Genomic DNA, 21,631 nt, shown 5'->3' with positions numbered 1-21,631 from the left:
ACACACACACACACACACACACACACACACACACACACACACACCAATAAGTAGTCAATATCAGGAACTTTTTGTTCTTTTCCCATATTTTTAAATTTAAATAATCAAGGCAGTTTCATGTGCAGGTATGTTTTCTAGTTTCTAGGAGCATTTCTGAAAATGGGTAGCATTTTAGTTAGAAGCCCAAATAACACATTATGAAAAATTAGACTCTTGAAAAACTAATCTAGAGGTTAGAGAGGTGGATCAGTTGTTAAGAGCACTGGCTGGGTTCAGTTCCCAGCACCTACAGGGCGACTAACAACCACCTGTAACTCCAGTTTCAGGGAATCCAGCACCCTTTTCTGACCTTCATGGACATTGCATGACACGGATACATTTACATAGATGTACACTCATACACATAAAATAAAAATAGTGCTTTTAAAAATTAAAAAATAAGCTGGGCGTGGTGGCACATGCCTTTAATCCCAGCACTTGGGAGGCAGAGGCAAGCGGCCAGCCCGGCCTACATAGTTAGTTCCAGCCAGCTGGGGCTACAGGGAGACCCTGTCTCAAAAAAGACAAAAAAAAAAAAAAAAAAAAATTAAAAAAGAAAAAAGAGAAGCTAACCAGGTCTTCAGAGTTTCTTTCTGATAAACAGAAAGACTGAGGACCTGCTCATATATAGCATTTGCTCACTTCCAGGTCAAACCTAGAAGAATCAGTCCTTTAATGAGGTGGCAGGGTTTTAGGCTATGAGTGGAGGGAAAGACCTAGTAAAGACCTAGTGCTGGCTCTGGGAGAAGGTGGAGGGAGCTTTCATTAACTCTGTTTGCATCATAATTTGGCAAGGTCACTGCAGAGTCTTCTTGGGCCACTAAAAATAGACAGTATTATCGATCCAATGAAGTCATCATCTTGCCTTTCCTTTTCTTTAGTTTTCTTCTTTCAGGAGCTCTACATCCTCTCCCACTTGCAGCTCTACATGTGAACTTTGAATAGGACATTGCCTCCTGCTGTGTTGGAGGAAGGAAGAGGAAAGGACTTTCAGAATCTTCCCATTCTCCTACTATTTACCTCCCGGCCTCCCTGCCTTCCTCCCTTGCTCTTCCTTTCCAGCCCATCTTATTTCCTCTTTATCCCCACGCTCCTTCCCTTCCTCCCTACCTCCCTTTCTTCCTCCATCTCATCTTATTGTGGCACCTATACTGTGCTTGTCTTTGCAAAGTGACTGGCACATAGAAATGCTTGAATGAAGAAGGAACGAGGGAACAGTCAAAGCTGTGGAGAAGGCACAATTTCAGTGAGGGAATAGTGGGGTGGGAGGGTGGTACCTCACTTGAAAGCCCTTCATGTATAATACCACCCCCTCTCCCATCTCCTTGTCTTCTATTTCCTTTTGTACATCACTTCATGTACTTGTCCCTTCAGTGTTAACCAGTCACCTGCCTGTTGCATGCATCTGGCAATGTCTGAGCACATGCATTCATTCAGAATGAGGTTCTGTGAAAATTCAGAGGAATCTTTTAACTCCTAAATTTATCGTTTCTATTTTTCTCTTCTGATTCTATGAATTTCACAGAGATTTCTATATCAAAGATCTTTTGTGAGCCATCTGTCTAAGAATCAGCATCTAGGATACCACCTGGATGTGCAAACTTTTCATATGCTTCCTAGGAGAGACTAACATGCAGGCCCAGCATGATGGCTCAGTGGGTGAAAATGCTCCCTGTTAAGCCAGATGATTTGAGTTTGATTCCTGTGACCTACATGATGGAAGGAAAGACCTGACTGCTGAAAGTTATCCTCAGATCCGTTGTGCGTGTCTGTGTCTGCACGTGCATGCGCACACACACACACGCACACACACACACACACACACACAAATAAATGAGAAAAAGAGTCTACATGCAGAACAATTGTGAATAACTGTCCAACCAAAGACGTTAGAAAAGAAACAACACACAAAGGAAAAGCGACATGGAGCATAACTACAATGCACCACAGATTCACATAATAGTCAGTGTGAGCCAAACCATGACAAAGGATGCAGAGTTAAAGAACGCTGAGCATCTAGTGGAAAGTGAAAAATAAACAAGTTTACAATAAGAGAGGAAAAGATCTTACCCCCAAATGTTAACATCTATAGACCAGATAAAGGAGAGAGTTTGTATGGATTAAATAGGAGAAAGGGATCATTTCCCAAGATACCCATCCCCCACAACTGTCTCCACCCTGCCAGCACCCATGCAGTAGTTTTTGGGACACAGCAGAATTAACCAGGCTCTTCCAGTTTCAGTTAGTTAAATCACTGGATTAGATTATCACTGAGTTGCCTCTTGGCTCCTACATTCTGGGATTTGTACAGTCTCCCACGCCTGAAGTCTGGGACTTTTGTGTTTGTGGTTTATAGAAAATGCAGAGGATTTTATAGATGTTACAGGAGCTGTAAATGATGCAGACAACAAACTTGCATGAATGGGATGCTTAACTGATGATTAAGAACTGGCTGTTCTTTCAGAAGACCTGGGTTCAAATCCCAGAACCCACAAGGCACCAAACCAACAGTCCATAACTCCAGTTCCAGGGGATCCGACAACTTTATCTGTCCTCTGTGGGCATTGCATGACATGGGTGCACTTACCTACTTGCAGGCAATATACACATACACATAAAATAAAAATAATAAATAAAATATTAAAAAAAGAACATGATTCCTGAGCACAAGATGTTCAAAGACTTAAGACCCAAATGATTGAGAAAGGTTTCTGTAGGTATGAGGTAAAGGCTGTCACTCCACCACAGTCATTGAGCAGGAACTGTTTGCTGGGTATGTTTGTACTAGTTTAGAGGTGTCGTAGAAAAAAAGGCATGATCCACTCTGTTACAATAAGCTTTCAGAATATTCTCTGTGTCCCTTATCACGATCTAGCTTTTGTGTTTGCTTGCTAGATAGAGGAAGGCTCTGTCTGGAGGAAAACTAACCCTGTTTGATGTTTTAGTGACAGTCTGGCATATAGCAGATGTTCAATAAACCTTTATAGAAAGGATGGTTGACCTACACAGAGCCCTCTGTGAGGTGTGTGTGTGTGTGCATGTGCACAAAAGTTCTGAAGGTGGAATAGCAGGAGGTAATGTTGAGTTGGGGTCTTAAAGAACAAGGGTTCTATGAAGCAAGACGAGGAGAAGGCATTCCCAGTGGTTAAACAAAGTAGGAAATTGAGGAAGACCAGTGGGTTCCTGGCAGCCTATGCTCCAGGCCAAGTGAAAGGCCATCTGAGGCTTGCTCAGGAAGAGTCTCCCTCAGAACAGTGTGGGTTGTTTGTCAGCACAGGAGCCCTAAAGGCAAAATCCCTGAGTGTGAGCTCCTACATGCTAGATGACTAGACTAAGTCACCCTGTATGTCTTTTATGTATCTACTCTCTTTTTTTATAAATTTAGTTTATTATTTTTATTTTATATGTATGTGTGTGTGTATTGCCTGCTTGTAGGTAAGTGCACCCGTGACATGCAATGCCTGCGGAGGTCAGAAGAGGCTGTTGGATCCCCTGGGACTAGACTTATGAACAATTGTTAACTGCCATGTGAATGTTGGGATTCGAATCCGGGTCTTCTGCAAGAACAACCAGTGTTCTTAACTACTGAGCCATCTCTCCAGCCCCAGATGTACCTGCTTTCAAATAGTGACTGTCACTGTGGTAATTCATTGATTCATTTAAACCCAGTATGGCACAAAACAATGCATGGTTGCTGCTAAAAATAGGACAGGTCACCTGGAGGAGACCTCAGCACTTTGAAATTAGAAGTGGTATGAGCAGGTCTGTGGTTCATTGTGAGCTTGTAGTAGTTATGTGAGGATGGCCTTGGTCCTTCGATACCGTTGAGTGTCTTTCTCATGCTGCCTCACCTGAGACACACTCCATGCCCTCCTGTGATGGTACTGCTGTTGTCTGATGCCCATAATTCTGCCTCCTTTAGAGTAACTCAAGGATGAGGCTTGATTTCAAGATTGTCTACTTGAGAAGAAATGAGATAAGTAACATACTAGCAGCAACTGGGATGACTGTGATCTGACTCTGCCTGTTTTTATGTCCACGTCCCTTTGTGAGACGTAGTACTTGGAACTGCATGACTTCTAAGCTCAAGCTTTGCATTTGCATTAAAAATCTCCATTCAAACTATTTGAGGATTTTATCTCTTTTTTCTATCTTCTTATTATGTAGAAGAGTACCACATGTTTTTATAATGTGTGTTATACCTATAGGTGCTCTTAAATTCCGTTAGGAATAAAACAAAGGATGTGTAAAATAATGCAACATGAAATTTAAGGAAAGTGCAAGGTAAATTCTAGGACTTGTGAATGTCCAACCTAGTTTCTTTTTCATGAAGACCTAGTTTCCTGGAGTTGTTAGACTCTCTTCTCTCTTCTGTCACGGGGTCAGGATTGGTATTTGTGTCTCTCCGCAATTTTTTCTGTCCTTGGAAGAGAACTGCCATCATTCCCTGTGGTCCCTTCACATGCTTCACCTGACATGTGATGCTAATGAGGCCAAGGCTCAGAGCTGCTGGAATCCAGGAGGCAGAGGGCCCAGCTGCCTAGATAGCTACAGGTTCTGCTTTTTACACACTCACCTTCTACACCTCAGTTTCTATCCCTTTAAAATAAATACTGAGTGACAGATCAGTAGTCCCCACTCTACAGCCATTCAAGTGTGTCTTTCTTTATACTCTTGCATACTGCCTGCATTGTTATTTACTCAGTACTGACATTTGACTCATTCTCTTTTTCTTAAATATTTTTGTAAAAAATTATATTACTATCATTTAGGGCAAACAAGTACCTCGTCACAAATATGAGGCAGCCTAAAAACTAGGTATCATTAAAGGGAAGCAGCATAACTGAATCCATTCTATGCCCCAGGCTGTCTTCTGTCTTTGTTGAAAAGAGAAGTCTTCAAGAATCACTGCAAATAGAGACTTCCTTTTGCCTGAGATCAGGTTTGAAAGAATAGTAAAGGTTACCCTGTAAATCTTAGCTGTCATTTAATGCCAACAATAACTGTAGCAATTTGTTGGGACCCTATTTTATAAGATACTGCACTGATTTCTTTTATTGAGATTTTGTAGCAGAACAATAATTTCTTGATGACATCAATGAACAGTTTAAAACCAGTAACCTTGCTCTACAAACAAGAGTATGATTTTCATATGTTGTCTCTTTTGCCTCACCATAGCTATGTAAGGTTTATGATACCCATTTTACTTGTAAGGAGACTAAGACCTAAATGATAGGACTAATGAAACTTAGAGTCCCAAATGTGAATCTCTGAAGGGATCTGAGTTCTTCAGTCCAGCAGGGCTACATCTTCTGTCAAGATTGTCTATCTCCATGGCTTGGCCCCTTTGTGTGTTTTCTGCTTGCTGGAATGAGCCCTCTTTGTTTCACTGATGGAGCCCTGTAAGCTTTTTCTGAGGCTTCCATCTTTTCCAGGACTCTGACAGCTCAACCACCTTACCTGTGATGTCCTTCACATATACAACATCCCTTACAGATGGTCTTCATCATGATATTGGATTTGGTCTGTGAAGTCCCAGACTTATGCTGCGCACTAGAGAAGCCATCTTTTTAGCTCAGTAATTGTTTTAATATGGTTAGAATTCTGATGGTGAGGGGCTGAAGAGATGGCTCAGTGGTTAAGAACACTGACTGTTCTTGCAGAAGACCCAGGTTTGAATTCCAGCACCTACATGGCAGCTAACAACTGTCTGTAACTCCAGTTCCAGGGGATCTGACAGCCTCTTCTGTCCTCTGTGGGCATTGCATGATACGGCTGCACATACTTACATGCAGGTAAAACACATAAAATAAAAATAATTCTCTCTATCTATCTATCTATCTATCTATCTATCTATCATCTATCGATCTATTTATTGATCTATCGATCTATAAAAGAATTCTGATGGTGAGAGGTGGGATGCTTTAAGTCAGGAGAACAGATTGAGAATTGAGTAGGGAAGAAACTTAACTGTCCATCATATTTACCCTGGTATCTAGTGTCAAATTAACATTATAATTTACTAGATAAAGGACATTATTTAAATATTTCCAAATGTTAGCAATTACCTGCGAATAGTATTTCTGCTGTGTATGCACCAAAACACATATACTCATCTATCTATGTATCTATCTATGTATGTATCTATCTATCTATCTATCTATCTATCTATCTATCTATCAATCTATCTATCAACTATCATCTATTTATCATCTATCTTTCATTTATCATCTATCTGTCATCTATCTATCTCCTATGTATTTATATCTATCTATCTATCATCTATCTATCTATCTATCTATCTATCTATCTATCTATCATCTATCTATCCTATCATTTCTCATCTATCATTTATCTATCTAATCATTCATCTATCTGTCTATCTATCTATTATCTATCTATCTATCATCTATCTCTATCCAATCTATCATTTATCATCCCTCTATCATCTATCTATCATCTATCATCTATAATTTATCATCTATCATCTACTGTCACCTATCTATCTATCTGTCTGTCTTTCTGTCTGTCTACCTATCATGTATCTATCTATCATGTATCTATCTATCATCTATCATCTATCGATCGATCGATCGATCGATTGATGTATCATCTGACTATCAATCATCTATCTCAGACCGTTTCAAATACTGAAAACAAAAAAGTATCAGGAAAACCTGTCTCAACATCCAACCTAATTCTCTTAGTTGAAGCTGGAGGATAAGGAGTTACTGAGCATTGTAGCTGGACAAGCAGAGCTTCCAGCCCTTTTCTGAGCACGACTCTTCCTGTGAGAGTCGTGGTGCATCTCTGTCATTCCTACAGAACAGCCCTGCTGGATGAGATGATCTTACTCTCCACTTTGTGTTTCTTTTTTCATTCTCAGTTCTTAACAAAACCAGTAGCTAAAAGGAGGCACCACTTTTAACCAATCTAGTGTTTAAAAGGAAAATGCCAAATAGATCTTTGAGGATGTCTTGCATGCACACATGTATTTTGGAGGTCAATCCTGGGGCAGGGGAAGGCAGACTAGACAAATCTTCCTGTGAATGTCTTAGATTCTTGATATTGTCAAATGACTCTTCGAAGCGCCTTTAAGAACATCAGAATTTGTGCATACCAGTGGAGAATGTTTTTCTGCCAATAAAGTGCAGCAAACCGAAACTGAAACATAAAACTGCGACTTCTCCAGCGGACCCTGAATGAATCCAGAGTACTTAATGAGGTGTGAGGCGGATCCAGAGCTCCCACTGGACTGTTTCCCTGGCTCACGTCAGCCCCTCTGTGGCCAGATTCATATTTGTGCCTGGAAAAAAAATCACTCATTGCAGCCCTTCAAAAACATACAAGCCTCAATGAGACCACAGTGTCTGGAACTAACTTCTTTTTCTACTAGTGCGTCTGTTCAGATGCTGCTCCAGAGCATTTAGTTTGTGCCTTGTAGACAATGGGCAAGAAAACATGAAGTCTTCTTTGCCCTTGTGAAGTTCATAAGCAATGGAAGAGCTCCTACCTCACACCTTCACAGTGTCTCAAGGCCGCTTTCTGTTCTTTGCATTTTATTTATTTTTAATTTGTGTGCAGGTGTGGAGTCTGTTCTCTCCTTCTACCTTGTGGGTTCTGGAGATCAAACTCAGCTCATCAGGCCTCACAGCAGGTGTCTTGACCCGCTGAGCCATCTCACTGGCCCAGTTTTTAATTCATCTTGGTAGAAGGATAGTCTTGCTTAATTCCGAGAATCTTTGCTTATCTTTGTGAGCTTCACGGCCCCGAGGGAACTCCCTCCGTAACTGTCTTAAGTCAATCACGTTGCAGTGGATGATACAGTTTGCCTTTCTTCTTATGAGACGGTAATAACAGACTGTGACTATTTGGTGATACAATAAAAATGCTACAGTGTGACTGTGTGTTCACAATGTTTCTATGTCTGTGAATACTGAAATGTGCATCCTCTAGAAGTTTGAAATAATTTGATATCTTGATTGAGTGGAAGTTGCCCATATCTTATCACATGTTGGAGAGCAAGGTTCAGTTCTCAGGAGTGGTTAAAAATCTGTTCTTCATTGAACTTGTGGGTTCTCCTGTGTCAGGTTGTTTTCTCTGGGTATCACAGTGGCCTGGCCAAATGATGTCTTCCTTATTTATTTATTTATTTATTTATTATGTCAGTGGACTACTTCCCTAAATTTTTGCCCTAATTTAAATCTGAAGAATACAGGTCAATAGAGCTGTTTGGTAAATTGCTGGAGATTGAAACATCCTGGATTGGAATCTTGGCTTTCCTGGCTGTTGACTTTGTGACTTATGGGAACTTTATATATCCTCTTAATACCTCAGTTTCTTAGTTAATTAAACAGAGAGAGCATAGTACCTGACTAAAAGATTCTTACAAGATTAAAGTAAATATTAAAGGAGAATACTTACCCCAGCACCGAGTACATTGAAAGCATGCAATAAATGCTATTACTCGTCACTGTCTGTTTGGAGGAAGCTGAGTCCAAATAAACTCAGATATAGAATTGCTGAGAGAGTTCATACCATGTGTGTGTGACTGTGATCATGTATTAAATTGCCACATCGATCAGGTGCCTCAGTCGGCAAGCATACATTTGGGAAATACCAACCATTCTTTTCCAAACTCAATATTGACATAAGCACATGCATTGAACACCAGTCAGAAAATACCTGTTGCTTTGCCAGTCTGTTCTTGCTAATAGCCATTTTATTTGCCAAAGGGTAACCTACTCTGCCGACTTTAATTATTTTAGGAAACAAACCAAATGGTACCATATTTCATTATCAAGGTTAAGTAATTTTCACTAAGCGAATATGTCATTATAGTCCTTAAAATTCAATCTCTGTCATTAGACACCAAGCACATAAGTGAGCATTAGATATTCTCTCTCTCTCTCTCTCTCTCTCTCTCTCTCTCTCTCTCTCCTCTTTTGCAGCTGCTGCCATTCACTGACTAGATCAGTAAGTGAGCCCTGGAGAAGGTTAGCAGCCCACTGACCCAAGCCGATAAAAATGTATAGAAGACTTCATGGATGTAGAATGTCCGGGATGATATAAAATCACCACGGTCTTTAGCCGCACAAATGGTAGTCTTGTGTGTTGGCTGCTCCACTGTCCTCTGTCAGCCTACAGGCAGAAAAGCATGGCTTACAGAAGGATGTTCCTTCAGAAGGAAGCAGCACTCAAAGTGCCTGAATCAAGATGAGCGAGAAACCATCCCAATAAACACATTTTTTTTATTAAAAAAAATGTGTAGAAGATTCATTTCAGTCTTTACATGGTTTGCAGCTTCTTTGAATGCAAACTTGAAAGGGTAGATAGCCATAGTAATGAAGAGTTCTTGCCCATGGGAGAAATCAGAAGCAGCAGGGGACTCCAATATGGGATCCTAAGGGGATCCTGAAACCTGCTGAGTATGGTCAAGTTCCACGGACCAAGAATGGAAGAATTCAGGTGAGGGAACTGTGCACAGAGGTACAGAGGCAGGCCAGGCACCGAGTGAGCAGCATGGCTTCCTGGAGCGAGAGGCACTGTGGATGGGGAGGACTGGGACAGACTCAGGAGAAACGAATAGACTACTTTAATGAATATGGACATCTCATAACCTGAAAGGAAACCACTGAGTATTTTAGCATTTTCAGACTTTTATATGTGTAATTACTGCCTTCCTAGTCCATGGCTTCTGTCAAGAAGGAAGTGTCTGGGGCTGGAGAAATGACCCAGCAATTAAGAGCACTGGCTGCTCTCACAGAGAACCCAGGTTCAGTAAGCAACACCCACATGGAGGCTAACAACTGTTCGTAATTCCAGTTCTAGGACATCTAACGCCCTCTTCCAGCCTATGTGGTCATTGCATGCACGTGGTCCACATACATACATACATATGGGCAAAATGCTCATACAGATGAAAAAAATAAAACTTTTTTAAAAAATCAATGTAGGAAGTATCTGTTTTGCCATGTGCATATTTTCAAGTGATTTCATTCATGACAGAGAGACAACTAGGCAACTAAAATAAAACAAACTACAAGAAAGGGGTAAATGTAGTGGAGGATATATCATGTGCATGCTGGTTGCCTTGTTAACCCAGTAATATTTGTAAAAGCATTATAATAAACTGTATGGGCCCCCCAAACACGTTCCTGAAGTTCGATCATGTTGTTTATTGGCTATCTATATCTGTCAAAAAATTGCTAGCATTTTAGCCAATAATGCAATATATTCTCTTGGCCCAAAGTGTTTGCTTTCCTTCTACTGTAGGTGTTTTCAGATTGTGTAGCACCACAAATAAGTGCTGTGTGCGCAGCTATGCAGAGGCTGTGCTTACATCGAGCACACTTCCTTACTGTGAATCTCTTTTCAGTTGAGAAGTTATCAGGACTCAGTAGAAGGGCAGGGCCTTTGGAGCCAGGGAAACCTAGATTGGAATTCCCATTGTGCTAATGAGGCTGGTTATCTCTGGCAAGTTGTTGAACATCTGAAGTCCACATCCTCTCTCCTTTGGGAAGTTGGAGGGGGGATAATCGAGGCCCCCTCCAAGCTTTGTTGGGAACATTAATTAAAAACAAATGCACGCCACAAAACACACCTTGTCTGAGGCCCCACAGTGTGTGGTGAATAAACCTGGGTCCTGTGGTGTGTGATTATTACCATGTTAAAGAGAGAAAGCAGAATTCAATAATTTGGGCGAGAAATGGGGATAAAATGTAGAGTATTGGGAGGCTGCCTCATATGCTAGATGACTGTTTGTTTATTCATTTCCCAAAGATACTACAAAGGCTGTGAATATTTATTTAGTTCTGCTCCCAATAGCCCTTCTAATAGGGAATTATGTGGGTACAACGAAAGACATTTGTAAATGTGGCTGATAAGACTGCCATTGGACAAGGAGTGTTTTGTTGGGCACAAGAATTCTATTTTCCCTGGCTTCAGTTGTCAAGTGCCCCGGGAACCCAGAATTTATGGTGGCAGCACAATGGGCCTTTCAGGGCCCAGCGAAAGAGCTGTGAGATCCTGCTCCCTGGCTTTTCAGGACTTCTAATCTTTTTATCGGGCCAGGACAATGCCGGATTCAGCTGCTGCCCGAGCCTCCTGACTGTCCATTGGCCATCAGGTATAGTGCAGTAATTACCATGGTGACAATGGACTCTCTTCTACGCCTGTCCATCGGCCCTTTGGAAAATGGCAAAGGTTGTCACTTTGTATTAGGTGCCTCTAAAGGCTTACTTAGGAAAACTACTAAAGGCATGTAAAGATAATCGCGTTAAGAGTTTCATTTAAAAGGCTGCTGTGTCAAATCCATTTGGAGTCCAGGAGCTCTTATGGATGTTTTCTTGTAATTACAGTTAGACTTTGGGGATCATGCCCTGTTCCATCAGTGAGAAGCCAGCCTGTGAGACTTTACAGGGAACATGAGCCATGGGCTGCCAAAAGAAAGCCCTTAACCACACAGTGAGAGCAGAAGTCTAAGCCAAGCCAGTAAACTTTAAGGCATCTCTAAACTTCCTTAAGGCAGTTTCCTCATATGAAGAAAAATGGCAAAGAAGATGCTTGTAGATAAATATTAACCACACTCTCTCTGATTGGATATTAACACATGCAAATGCATTGTATAAAGGCCTGCACGTCTATCATTGGGCTTTTTGAAAGGCAAACATAGAATAAAAAATAAAATAATCATAGAAGCACAATATGTATGTTTTTATAATCACAGCTCATGGTTACTGAGATTTTGAATTTGTTTTCATTATTTTCATAACCCTTGAAAAGTGTTATTATCCACACTTTCTATAGAGAAAAGGGACTCAGAAAGAGTTTGCTGCTCCAAAGTCAATCTGGTTTTGAGGAGGCAAAGCCTAGGTTTCAAGAACTATTTTCTCCCACGGCTTCTCGCTTTTAAAAATCCATAATTGACAGACTTCTCCTCTAAAATACGCTTCACCATATCGTTTTGGGACTTTGGCAATAACAGGAAAGAAAAACACCCAGTGGTGATTATTAACTGAGCTTAGTCATCACTTTGACAATGTTGGGAACACAGAACACCCCAAAAGCCATTAAGTTCCCATCTGTATGCGTCCGGAGTATGCAGTACGCAGATAGCCGAGCCCTTTCTGCTGTTTCAGAGCAAGAAAACAATGGAGCAATATCAGCAAGGAGTTTCTAACTGCTGCTTCTAGACCAAGAGAAAAGCCCAATACTTGTTTCATAAACCTGAATTTTCACTTGCTTGTGGGCAAGATGAGGGAAAGCGCATATTCTAACCACAAAGACGTGTTCAGAAAAAGGTCAAAAGTGGGCCTGCACGGCGCTTTCAGACCCAGCATCATCACCAAAAACATGAAGCACAACTCGAGTACTTATATTTACCCCCCCCACCCCAAGATACATGGTATTGCTCATGGTTCCCCCTAATCCACAGCTCTTCCTTTAAGAACTTTTAAAACAAATTCTACTTACTATTTTTATCTTATGTGTGTGAGTGTTGTGCCTGCATGTAGGTAAGTGTACCTGTGTCATGCAGGGCCCATGGAGATCAGAAGAGGATGTTGGATTCCCCTAAAACTGGAGTTGCAAATGGTTGTTAGCGGCCATGTGGGTGCTGGGAATCGAACCCAGGTCCTCTGAAGACCAGCCAGTGCTCTTAATTGCATAGCCATCTCTCCAGCCCCCCTTTCACAGTGAACAAAATTCTGAATCCATAAATAATTTTCCATTTATTATTTTTTCTTGGAAAAAAACCTTTTCTTCCAAGGTTTCTCTGTGATCTCTCTGTGAAAGGTGTTTCATGGGAAACTGTTTGCAGGGTGGTGAATAAGTAAAATTAAAAAAAGGTCTGATGTAGTTTTTAAAAATACAGATTCAAGGAGTAAGATTTATCAGATATACCAGCCACGGAGGTTCGTTGTAATATGATTAGCCTGGAAAATGAAAACAGAAAGAGCAAGAGCTTTAAAGTCTGTCTGGGAGATTCTGTCCCCACCTTCAGTGTGCTGGGCTGCATGTCCTCTGTGTGAGTCTTACCCCAAAGAGCTGGGTGGTCGCTGAAGAGAACACAATGCAGAGGTTTTTGCAAAGTGTCTTTCATACATGTTTATAATAGTCTAGTCATATATTACTAATTGAATCCAATTTGGAAATGTATTTCATTATAACAATTCATAGTTATGCATTATAGTGCTGTGACTTGTGTGAATACATTTAAATGTTACATACTTGGGGCCTCACATATCATACAGTTGAATAATTAAAATCATATAAAGCTTTATAAAGTTGGAAAGTTGTTCAAGTTGGCTTGTTCACTCAGCTATGTACCTGGGAAAACTAGAGATAGTGAATCTCTGTCTGGGCCTGTATCCGTATGTCTGTCTGCATTTGTGTCTTTCTGTCTCTGTCCCTCACTGACTCTCTGTCTCTGTCTGTGTATCTGTCTCTCGCTCTGTCCTTCTCTGTCTCTGTTCCTCTCTGTCTCTGTCTCTATCTGTCTCTCTCTGTCTCTGTCTCTCTGTCTTTGTCTCCCTGTCTCTTTCTCTGTCTCTGCCTCTCTCTCTCTCTCTCTCTCTCTGTGTGTGTGTATGTGTGAGATGTGATAGCTTACTTCTCCAAAAACAAGCCTTCAAGAGCAGGACAGGCTTCAGGATTTCTCTAGTAACTTAGGCTACAATGGCAAAATGCCCCAGGATGAATAGTTTAAGTAATGCATGTTTTCCTCATAGTTCTGGTGACTGAGAAGTTCAAGATGAGGAAGCTAGCAGGTTTGGTTTTAGTGTGTTCTCCTGCCTGACACATGATGTCATCCCCCCCCCTTCAGTGTTTCCTCATATAGCAAAGATGCAGACAAAGAGACAGAGAGGGAGTGAAAGACAAGACAGAGAGGGGTGGGGCAGTAGGAAAGAGAGAGAAAAGATGCTCTGCTTTCTTTTTCATATGGAAGTTGCATCATGGTACCCACCTTCTACCTGTCTTTCAAGGTCTCCAGCTTCGAAATACTATCACACTGGAGGATAAGGCTTCAAAAACAATTTTAAGAGTTGCAAACATCCAATCTACAGTTTGCCCCTGCCCATCAATTCATACTATTTTTACATGTAAAACATAATCATTTCATTTGAACAGTTACTCAAATGTGACTTGTTTTAACATTAAATTTAAAGTTAAAAGTCTTATCTAAATATCCATATCAATAAAGATGAAAATAAAAAATACAGTTTGGGCCGGGCATGGTGGCGCACACCTATAATCCCAGCACTCGGGAGGCAGAGGCAGGCGGATCTTTGTGAGTTCAAGACCAGCCTGGTCTACATAGCGAGTTCCAGGACAGCTGGGGCTACAGAGAGACCATGTCTCAAGAAGAAAAAAATAAAATAAAATAAAATAAAATAAAATAAAAAAATACTGTTCGTCCTGAAGCCAGGTCCCCCTGTAACTGTAAGCTTGTGGAACCAGATAAAGTATGTGCTTCCAAGATATAATGGTGGGAGGTACAAGAGTAACAGACATTTCCATTTCAAGAAAGAAAGAAACTGGAAGGAGGAAGTTTAAATATATCAAGGCAAATCCATTAGATATGGAAGCTAAACACAGTTGGTTTTACTTGGAGACTCTGCTTTTTAGACCTACTTCAGTCATTTGTGCTGTACCTCTTTGGTTCCTTAGGGATGACTGAGATTCATGTGGATTAACTCCAGGGTGTGAGGATCTAAGTGCATGCTATGTTGGCTCACTGGCTGCGATGTGTCGTGTGGTTACATCATCAGCTGTGTGTTGTATGGATGGCTCCATGGGTGTTTGGGGATAAGTCCAGGGCTGCTTTGTCCTTAGTATCCTAGGAACCACAAAAACAATTGCAGTCTTGTCATTGCAACTGCCTTCCCAAGCACAGTACTGTACTAGGAGCACATTTTAGAAAATTTGAGATTCACCCATGTCCTTTAATAAAAGGCTTTTTCTTAGCTTTATTTATTTTGTTCAAAGGTGTCATATTGAGAAGTTATTCTATGGTCATAAGGAAAAGTAGATTTTGAAATTAAAAAGTACAATAAATAAAATCAATGAAAGGTTCTGATCAAGTCCCTCATGCAGGCTTAGTGGCCCATAGGAGGTGGTCCTTCTAGAGATGAAGGGCATCTTAGGGATGCTTTGTCAGTCGGAACCTCCTTTGGTTCAGTGCTTCGGTTTTTAAAGATGACAGCTGTTTAGACACTCCATATACATCTCTTCATTCATTCAACAAATATCCGAACAGCTGCCGTGCACTGGGAAACATGTTAGACACTTCAGAAGATGAGAAATTGAATCAGACCAGAATCCAGGCAGAACACAGCTCTCCCCACAGAAAATCCAGATTGTGTAGCAGTGAAGGGGAAAGGCAAACCTGGTGAAGATTTGTGGCACTGTTACGTCAGACAGCGCCTCCGATCACACCACCACCGTTCTCTTTGTCCTTGAGCTGATAATTCACAGAAGACTTGTCAGCTCTAGAGCTCTACTTCCTTCCTCAAGAGGAAATGTCAGACTTTGAATGCAGAGTTTATGTTCACTAGAAATTGACTCTCAACTCTACTGCCACAGGTTTATTGTTCTTTCTAGAGTAACTGGATGTGAAGTTCACAGCAGAAGTACTTAGCTGTTCCCCTAAGTTCACTTTTGTTATCAAAGTACTAAAGGCATAATGGACATGTTCACACTGTCCTGGTATTTTTAAGTGCATAAGTTTTTCATGCAGTCGTAATAGCTTGTTTATATTTTTCTTTGCATACAAAGGTTATTGTCTTCTAAGAGAAAGGTCTGTCTTATGCAAGGCATATCACTTAGATTCACACTCACCTAAGTCACTAATGAGCCTTTCATTTTCTTTTTCTGTTGCAGAAGTGGTGGTTTTGGCTGTGTAGCTCTGTGGAGACAGTCATCCTTGTCATTGCTTGACTACACAATCAGATGGGTGGAGCTTGTTATAGAAACTGGCAGCAAGTATCCAATGGGTGAAGAAGGTAAGATGGAGGAGCATTGCTGAGTGATTCACGGGTTACCATGCTTGCACACACAGGAGTTATACCCACAGTGTATACTCCTCAGGTCTGCCTTGATCTGGGCCTTCCATAAATCCAAAGCAAAATTTCAGAGGGAGGGAAATGTCTACCTTCTTGGCTTTGAAAAAAGTGACCATTCAATGTTGTTTTCACTGGGTTCTGCTTAGTATGTACTATTGGGCCCACTGTGGGGATGGCAATCATTTTGAATAAAACAGATTTGGAAGAAAAGGCAGAGACTAAAAATGATTATTCTTTGATAAGGACATGGCTGGGCAGACTGATGGAGGTGACTTCTAATGATAATTTTTCTCTCCTTTTCTTTCTTTAGAAAGGGATTCTTAAAATAAGAGCAAGATAACTTATATCCCACAGGGAAAACAAATTGCTAGGAAACTAGACCTTTTAGATCTCACAGGCTGGAGAGTCTTGTCATAAACCAGGGAGCCTGATTTCAGCTCTAGGCCCAGCTCTGCTAGTCACTGACTGGGTGCCCTGGGGTTAGTGAATACTTGATTGGACCCAGAGTCTCTGACAATTCTTAAGTTTTAGAATTCTCCAGATCCATGACTGATACCATTTTCACAGAACATCTAAATATCAAGCTAGAAATTTTGCCATCAGTTCTACTGGCATGACTTCTCACTCTTGATGATTCTGTACCTATCTTTCCAAGTGTCTATGTCCCACATGTACACGTATGTCCCACAAATGCAAGTCACACTCCCCAGCACCAAACATTCAGTGGTATCCAGTGCCCCACATTTTAGTGGAGGCCAAACTGCTTACCTAGAACAGAAACCGAGGGACCCCTCCTGTCTGTCTCTCAGTTCCTCACATTACCTCAATCAAATTCTGTAGATCTAGTCTCTGATTCTAATTCGGATTCTAATTCCTATAGATTCTAGTCCCAATCATTTCTGAAATATGTTTGGTTCATCTAGTGCTATCTAATGCGAGTCAAATCCTTTCTCTAATATTACTGAATTGCCTCCTAGCAGAATATTTTGGCCTCTGTGGTTATTTTTCCTTTATCAGCTCTAACGTGTTCATAGTCCACACACATCCTGGGCAATATCTCTAAGTTCATATTTTATGTTACTCTTCTGGGTCATCCCTTTCAATGATAGAGATATGAATTCCTTAATGCATTTCCAGGCCCCTTTAATGATACTTCTGCTGTTGTTTTACTGACCAGACTCACTTCTCAGCTACATGTCTGCACACTCATCCTTGGTTAATGTCCCCTCTAGGACCTGTCCATTAGGCCATGACCTCACTTCCCTCAAAGCATGTAATCTTATTTTCTTCATTTCCTAGCTTAGACCTCATTATATATATAAAAAAAAAAAGATGGTTTTCCTTTGTTTGGTTTTGTGTATGATTTCCCAGGGCCAAGCTATGGTTGGTTCGAGATAGCTCTTCAGCAGCCACTGAGTGCACTGATTTTCACATCAGGTCATAATTGTCTATTTGTTATCTACTTATCACTGTGACCTGACAGAAACAAGTTACAGAAGGGAAGACTTATTTTGGATCATTGTTCCAGGGAATTGAATTCATTGTGAGGAAGACCTATTGGAGCAGGTCCCTCATAGCACAGATATGTGACAGAGTTACTCACCTGTGGCCAAACCAGGAAGCAGACAGCGCTGATGGGATCCACAGGCAGACATAGCCTTCAAGGCCTGCCCCAGCAACCCACTTCCAGCAGCTGGGCCATAGATTTTAAAAGATCTGTCACCACCCAACATAGCATCATCTGCTGGGCATAAAAGTGTTTGTTCAAACACATGAGCCCATGGAGGACATTTGCATTCAACCCATAGGACTCTGTTTAGTTATCTGCCTTGCTTGCTAGACCTCCAGGTTCTTTGGGGCAGAATGCATTTGGGGGCCATCTCACTTCTAGCTGCAAGCACTTTGTCTGCCCCGAAGTATACATACACATAGTAAATGCTTCTTATTAGCAGATAGAGACCTTCAGGGTATTTTTAAAGATTTTGTTATTTATTTAGATTTATTTATTTATTTAATGCATATGAGTGCATTGTCTGCATGTATGTAAGTGTACCCATGCTATGCAATTCCCACGGAAGACATAAGAGGACATCGGATCCCTTGGAACTGGAGTGACTGACAGTTGTTAATGACAGGATATGAACTTGAGTCCTCTGCAAGAGCAGTCAGTGCTCTTAACTTCTGAGCCATCTCTCCAGCCCCACCTTCAGCATATTTTTAAAAGAAGATGAAGGAAGGGGCCTAAGGTGGCCACAGAGCGAGCAAGCATGTTATTAGCAAACAAGCCTTGGATGCTTGTACTGTGCCAGACACATCTTATCTTCAAAGTTATCACCTCCCTTAACCCTTGTAAAAACCTTATGCTGTAGCTAACATTATTATTGAAATTTTTTAAATGAGAAAACTCAACCATAGAGAAGTTAAGTAAGTTGCCTGTGGCAATATGCCGTATGTTTTATTTTCTTAGTTTATATCAGTAAAGAAGCTGACTTTGCCCGGAGCTGCCTTTTTCCAGTCTCATCTTCTGCCCTTCCCCCTGAATGAACCTGTTGAATTATGAGCAAAAGCATTTCCTCCACATAAGCCTTCTTCTACAACCCTCAGATGCTATTGTTAAAAAGACGGTGACCTGCTCCTGTGACTGGAGTCCATAAATCTTTGGAGATTCCCCAGATATTTGATTCTCTTGGATCTTTATGAGAGTCTGTTTGGAGAAAAAATTTCCATTTGAGAAGTCCTCAATGTTCTCTCCTGTGCTCTGGTTAATAGTTGCTAGGGAAAACAAAAACAAAAGTCAAACTACAACGCATTGGTAAGAGAAGCAAAAACTAAGTGTCCTGGCTAATGGTCCAGCCAAGTATGGAAATGGGAGGACTGGGACCAGCTTTCTCCTGTTTGCATACTGTGCTCGCTCATTTGCTCCGTGGGTGACGCACATCTCTCCTGTGAATATGTCTGTGAATGATGATCATCTCATTTCTGCCAGGCTAGATGGGCCTCTTCAATTCATCAGCCACGATGTGCTAGGGACATTTCCTATTTTTCTAAAGAATAAGGACAATTAGAATGAGGTGTCAATGAAACAGTCAAAATTAAATAGGCAGCACTTGAATTTAATTTCACTTCTAGGAAACCTGTTAGAATCTTTTTGCCACCTAGAGATTAAGAATAGCCTTTTCTTTAAGAACCTTGCATACTTTGATTCCAAGGAGACGAAATAAAATATTCTTAAGCTTTCAGAAAGATCATTGTGACAAGCGAGCTGCCGCTCACGGTCTCCGTTCTAAAAAAATGACACAAACGGAACAATCCTTTGACCTTTTAGAATAAGATTCTGATTCTAAGGAAAAGACCTTTATGTCTAGAGGGAGGAAATAGCTCATTCATGACCATGTTGTCAGGTCTGAGAACAACATAAGACAAATCAAGACCTTTCACTCAAGATTAGATTCTTGATTCCCAATACTTAAGGATTTTAGAGTTTTTGGTTGAGTACCTATGGCATGCCACAAGCACATCTAGAGATGGGAAAACACTTTCCCTCTTCTTAAGATGCTTATAGTCAAGTAGCTCTGCACACAACACTCAAATCTGAGTGGAAAGGGACATGGTAGAGATGGGGCTGGGCTCACAGGAACAGCTCTTGGGCTAACTCCCTATAAAACACACCTGATCTTTCCCTTCTCTTCCTAGCACACCAGTCTATAACTTAGGTGCTTCTCAGAACAGCAGGGGAATTACCCCAGTCACTGCAGGGCAGATGTCAGCCCTGCGAGCTTGCTGGGTTTTTAATAGGGCACTGGGGCCTGGGAATGAATATCTCTGAGAAGTGAAAGGGATGTGCCCTTTGCAGAAGAGTGTACATGCACTGACACCCTGTGGAGTAGCAATCAGGAGGGGCTTCCGGTCATAGGTCACCCAATTATCTTTCATTTGCTTAGAAGTCAATCCCAGAAAGCAGCTTGGAGGGCAGGTCACCTGTGCTGGCAACTCCACCAGGCTGTGAATTGTACCTGACAGCTTGAAATATTGGCAGTCTGCTGCCTAGCCCTCTGTGCCTGCTGGGACTGCCTGTGAATACACATTTCCTATTTCAGGATGTAGGCCACCGTGGAGAAGGAGGCCAAGTATCTGTCTGTAGCCAATGGCATCAGAATCAAAAACAGACACTCGATTCACTTGTTGACCATGTATGCAGCTCTTTGTTATGTACAGTGTGGTGGTGTGGCTACTAACACATTCAATGAACCATTACACATGCTAAGCAAAGTGAACACCCGACCCCTCTACCCCTCGTTGAAATCACCTGTAAGGGATAAGCATCCACTACAAAGGTTTTTTAGTCTTGCTTTATTTTACTGTCAACACATACACAAAAAATCATTCTCAATAACAAGGACAGCTAAGATTTATTGAGCATGGCTATGCAGCAGGCATGATCTTACATGCTTTGCAGTGATCTTGTTTAATAGCACAAGACCTTTGACTAGTGTGTTAGCCATCATGACTCTTTGGTGGATGAGGTTCAGAGCAGTAAAAGAACTTGTTGAGGGTCTCAAGATTAACAATAGAGAGGACAAGACCTCTGCTCCTGCACGCAGCCGTGCAGTATAGCCTACTGAACAATTCACTCACCTCAACACTTGCATCTTGGCTTTAGGGCTCAGTCATGTTTTGTGGGAGAAAGTTAAAGGATGGTACTCCTTTCAATTAGTCTGGCATGGTCATGGTTCAAATCTCCTCTTGAGATAGAAAGGTTATATACTACTTTAGATTTAAAGAAAGATGCTGAGGATACGATCCTCATCAACCATCTTTTACAGAACAGACCTTTTATGTCTTGAAATAGATACTGGGGATGCAGGAAAAAGCAAAGGTTCACATATCAATATAACAATGAAACTAAAATTGTGTCTTTAACAGTCCATCCCTAAATTCTAGTGATAGAGCCAGGCTAGCAGATATACAACCATGACACGGTCACTTCTACACATCTACACACACACAGAAAGGCTGATTCTGTTAGAAACAATCAGATGAAGCCTCAGTGAGTGTCTTAGTTTGTTTCTTCATTGCTGTGACAAAACACTCTGACCAATACCAACTTGGGGAGGAAAGGGTTTATTCAGCTTACATTTCCCAGGTTGCAGTTCATCAGGGAGCCCAAGGTAGGAACTCAGGGCAGGAACCTGGAGGCAGGAGCTGGAGCACAGCCCATGGGGGGATGCTGCTTACTGGCTTGCTCCCCTGGCCCCTGCTCAGCCTGCTTTCTTATTCAACACAGGCCCACTTGCCCAGGGGTGGCACCACCCACAATGCGCTGGGCCCTCCCACATCACTCATCAAGAAGATGCCCCTCAGACATGGCCACAGGCCAGTCCAATAGAGGCAATTCTCCGACTGAGGCTCCTTCAACCCAGGTGTGTCAAGTTGACACTAAAGCTATCCAGCACAGTGAGGATATTATTATTGGGTTTAGACTTGAACATGGATAGGAATTGACCAGGAGGAAATAAGGAAGGGTTTGC

The 21,631-nt window shown here is 41.4% G+C and overlaps 1 protein-coding gene across 1 annotated transcript in view; it reads left to right on the top strand.

The window, feature by feature from the left end:
* Positions 1–21,631, top strand: part of Cdh11 (cadherin 11) — a gene marked incomplete in the record, with an annotated part of 165,090 nt that overhangs the window by 53,305 nt on the left and 90,154 nt on the right. Inside the window, 1 exon segment of the mRNA XM_029565720.1 lies at positions 15,922–16,043.

This window comes from Nannospalax galili, unplaced genomic scaffold (genome assembly GCF_000622305.1).
Source record: "Nannospalax galili isolate Female #2095 unplaced genomic scaffold, S.galili_v1.0 scaffold1018, whole genome shotgun sequence".
Lineage (NCBI taxonomy): Eukaryota > Metazoa > Chordata > Mammalia > Rodentia > Spalacidae > Nannospalax > Nannospalax galili.
Note: the sequence above shows the minus strand (reverse complement) of the source record. Positions and strands in the feature narration are given on the sequence as shown.